Below are 4,749 nucleotides of genomic sequence, written 5' to 3' on the forward strand. Positions count from 1 at the left end.
TCCTGGAACGTGCAAATTTCTTTCTTAGGATTAGCAGTTCTTTTTCTGAATCTTTGTTTGATGAAACCTGTCAAGGAATCCTCCATGTGCTCTCTGGTATCTAAGAAAATAGATGTTAATGTCCAGTATTTGGACATTACATCCAGTACACGGACACTAACATCTTTGTTAAAGAGCCCACAGAATGAATAAATGCTCTGTTTCTCAATAAAAAAGGTAAAGAGAGAATGGGAATCTTGGCTTTGTTGAGCAGGAAAATTCTCTCACTGTGTTCAGTTAGTGATTCCAAATACTTCTTTATAAATAGTTTACGTGGGACAATTTGAAGCCCAGGCCCAATTAATTCTCATCAACGGATCTTAAATTTTAGAGCTGTTATTCATGGAAATTCATTCACTTACATTTTTGGACTTGAGAAAAAAACAAAGCAAAAACTACCTTAAATTAAACCAACTGTCCAACCTGTGGAGATATTGGTAACCTTGACCACTCTCATCGAAAAGTGCTCATGGAATTAGTGATTTTTTTTTTTCTTTCATAACACAACTGGGACACAGAAACCCCGTTTTCTTTAGTGAGAATGCTTGGATGCCCTCCAGTAGACTGGGAACAAAGAGTTGTCTGTCAGGGTCTCGGGAGCCCCCACATCTGCTTTTTAAAACAGGATGTGGGGAAGGGTAAAAATCCTCTCCATTTGTGACGCTAACACAGCTTTGAGAACACCTGGAATTACTAGACCCAACATTTGATTCTTATCACTGGAGCTGATTTCTGATAGACCAAATGCCTTTAGAGGCCGAGTTTCTGTGTTGTGTGAGAGATGGTTGTTCAGGCGGATTTTCCACTGGAGGATCTGGACCCTAAAATCTTAACCCAGCCCTCACTTGGAAAACTGTAAAATAATTTCAGCAAGTAGCTTCTGGGAGACTGTTTAGTCTGTTTCTAGCTTTTACTAAAAAACAAAACAAAACAAAACAACCAAAAAAAACCCCAACAACAACAACAAAAAAAACCCAAACAAACAAAAAAATCCCCCCCCCCCAAAAAAAAACATGGAGTAGTTTTTAGTGCATTTCACTGTCTGCTCAGAATTTTGTAAGCAACTGCATCAAATTTATGCCATTATCTTTGTTAATTGCATTCTGGTTTACTTGATTTCACTTGTGTAAATGTCCAGTGGAGCAGAGAACATTAAGCACACAACCAGGTTGTTTAAGGAAGTTCCTTCTATGCTTGAAAGAGTGCTAAAAATTATCTGTGTGTTTTCAGTGGAGCATGAAAGTGTTTTCTCTGATCAGTGTGCAGTGAAAATGGCCCAGGTACATCATATTATCAGTCAGCTTTTAACAGAATTGATTTCAACAGTTTCCTTAGATAATTGGATAGCTAATGAAAAGAAGAAGAAATATTTTGGTAGACAATTTATCAAGAGAAAATTGTTTCTAGACTTTTTCATATTAATTATTCATCTGTCTCTGTTTCCTACTAAAGATGCTGTTGGTGAATTCTGTCGATTTGAAATAATTAGTGCTGTTTAATTTGATTAAATTTGGGGTTGGTTTCTGTGTGTCATGTAAAAAAAGATTTGTTTGGTATCTACTGTTTTGTTTGTTTTGTTTGCAATGGGGAAACAATAATGTTGGAGCCATTCCCTGGCTCTAACACTGCTAGATTTAAGGAACAATAACAAATAATAAGGAGCAATAGCAAAACTTGACTGGGAAACTTATAAAATGTCTACTTTCTATTTCAAATATTGATTTTTTTTTTTAAATCAGTGGCCTAATTACCTGCATATTAATTAACGTAAAGTTTCCTAATACAAAAATAAAGAATTTGGTCCAGAATACGTTACAATAAATTTTACAAAGCAGTCATAATAAAAAAATGTGGTTACAGGCATCTTTATTTCTGGAATTTTGAAGTTTGCAGGAAGGCTCTGAAAGCAAAGGGTTGACAATCATATTTGTAATCATGTGTTATTGAGACTAGTAGGTAAGTATGTTAATGACTGCTTTTTATAGTCCCTACTCATCATTTAGGATAGCACATAATCTTAAAAGTTCATCAAGTTGTGTTTGATGTTTTTATATGGAAACCCCCTTGCAATTTAAGAAGTTATGCAGTACTTAATGAGAGGCAACTGAGTATGTTTTTTCTTGTTTTGTTTTTATGATAAATCCCAACAATTACAGATGTTTGCCACTTTTTCTGTCAGGTGAGTTTCTGTTGGTTTTCTTGAGTACAAGTCTGATTGATGTGCTCAGAGTTTTAAAATTTGATTGTTTTAGAAGTCAGCTTAAGTTATTCAGAATGAATATTCAGTTTCGTGTCTTGTATAATTTTCTTCTTAAAAAAAAAATCTTTAAATTACCACAAACTACAGAACACTTAATGTCTGAGATGGGTTGGATACATCTTTCTTAACACAGGAGTCTGTGAAATGCTGGAACTATAGCACTGGACATATCTACTTCCTAAGTTCAAATAAAGATAGTGATAAGATTGTTTCAAGGTTTAGTTTTAAATTTTAAAAATGGAGAATATTTTAAATGGAATAAGTTAAGTGGTGGAAGGAAAATCCTGATGACAGCATTTGTGTTAATCTGGCTCACAGTTTGCCTTCACTCTCTTCCGACAGTCTTAATGCTGTGTAATCCTCCGTAATATAAAACTGACCATGCACTGCTTTTTTTTGTGAAATAAAATATCATCTAGAGGGAAAAAGAAAAGAAGGAGTAACAGTTATAGACAAAAATCCAACATTTATAGTAGAGGCTTTTCTAATTACTTGGGAGAAAGTACCATAGTCTCTGTAGCTTTTAGAGTCATGTTCCATTACTGTACTGCTGGCCATATATTCATCAAATAAGAAATTTGCATTTCTGTATTGCTGTTCTGAGAAGTTTGAGTTGCAATTCAACTAGAAGCTGCTCTGCCGTTGGCTTGCTGAAATATAGTACAGTGTTAATTTCCCTAGATGTTGGCTGTTATAGTAGTGTATGATTTCTGCTTCTTTGAAGTTAATATACTCATATTAATACTGGCAAGGAAGAAAGTTTCTTGAAATCCTCACTGGGTTTAGTAAGTTCTGTACTCTCCAAAGGAAATGGGGAAAAAAGCAAAAGCAGTTTGATGTTATAGTTAAATGTCAGTATGTTACAAACGTTGAACAAGATAAGTTTTTCACATCAGAAGATTCTTTATTGTGTTTGGCGTTAGATTTTGGGGGGCAGATATATGTAACAGATCATTTTACATAAATGTTGTTAATTACTACTAGTCCACAATATGATAGAAAGTCAACTAATGATTGTTTAAGTATTACAGTGGTTTTAATGTTGCATTTTAAAATTGCAAAGGATATAAATTTGTTTCCCTTTGCGTGTGTTTAAATATCTTGAGGAGAGTTTAGTTTTCTTTCAATTGTATAACTGTACTTTTCCTTTCTGGAGCCATTTTTGTTCTTGTAGCTTAAGAGGAAGTGTTTGCCACACAAAAATACTGTAGTGCGTTGCCACTTCACTTTAAAATGTAAAATACAGAGCTGTCTCATGCATCATGAATTCCCTGTCTAAACACGCACACACATCGGGAGGTGAGTTTAGGAGGCTTGAAACTAGCTGACTTTTTTGAAAAACAGAGTTTGTATTTGATTCCTTTCAATTTTTATTTCCAAATCAAGTACCAGTGCTTTCTTTTCAAGTACTTTTTAAGGGATGCGCAAAACGAAAATATCTGAAAATTATCCGGTAACTCCTGTAAGATTTGTGGAGAGTGACGACTGGAATATAGGGAGGATGAAATTACAGACAGTGCAGTAATCTGCCATGATACTGCAATAACTAATTAAAAATGTAATAACTAAGTAAAAGCGTGAGGCTGTTGTCTTTCCCACGATATCTGGGGAAGGCACGGTCTTGTCGCCGCTGGGAAAAGAGTGGGCAGTTGTGGTAAACCTGCGGTATGACCCACCTGGCCCTGGGTGTGTGGTGTGGGACTCGAGGTGTGAGGATGGTTTGCCCCTGGCTCCACAGTGGCTCCACTCTCGAGGCTCCCGGCGGGGCGGGTGAGTGTCCCGCGGCTGCTTCGGAGCCGGAGCTCTCGCCCTCGGTGTCGCCACGGGCTGGATCGCACAGGGACCGAGAGGTCTTCGTGCCATTCCCCTCGGTGCTGTGCACATCTAGCAGCAGTGGTTGCCTCTACCTCAAAGATTTTGTTAAGGATTAGGGGGCTTTAGCAAGGATTGCGTGGTTTCGGTGCTGCGAGCGTTGGAAAATGTGCTTGTGGCTTAACGCGGGTAGAGGTTACAGCCCGGTGTGAAAATTGAGCTACAAGAGGTCCCCGTAACACCGTGAATTAAGTGGTGTTAGTTGAAGCACCAGAAAGAACTAGATAAAGGTGGAGAGGACAAAGGAGAGGAATAACACCAACAAGTAAACTGGGCACACAGACACCAACAAGTAAACTGGGCACACAGGCTTGTTCTGGGAGTACTTTGGTTGCCTTGAGTCAACAATTTAATAGTGATTTGCCAGTGTATATTTGGCTACTGGAAGGCTCTGCAATCTCCTTGCATATTTTTTCATTTACATATTGATTAAAAATAGAACATATTGCTCTCCCTCATGTGAATGAACTGGGATACTCCCTGAGTGCAGTTTAAGATCAGTATTATAATTTAAGTCATAGAAAACACAGGTGCAGAGAACATAAATAAGATTGCACATGCTTTTGCCACTCCATATC

Source organism: Empidonax traillii, unplaced genomic scaffold (genome assembly GCF_003031625.1).
Source record: "Empidonax traillii isolate 1590-97213 ecotype Southwest subspecies unplaced genomic scaffold, ASM303162v1 scaffold171:size1303362, whole genome shotgun sequence".
NCBI classification, from domain to species: domain Eukaryota; kingdom Metazoa; phylum Chordata; class Aves; order Passeriformes; family Tyrannidae; genus Empidonax; species Empidonax traillii.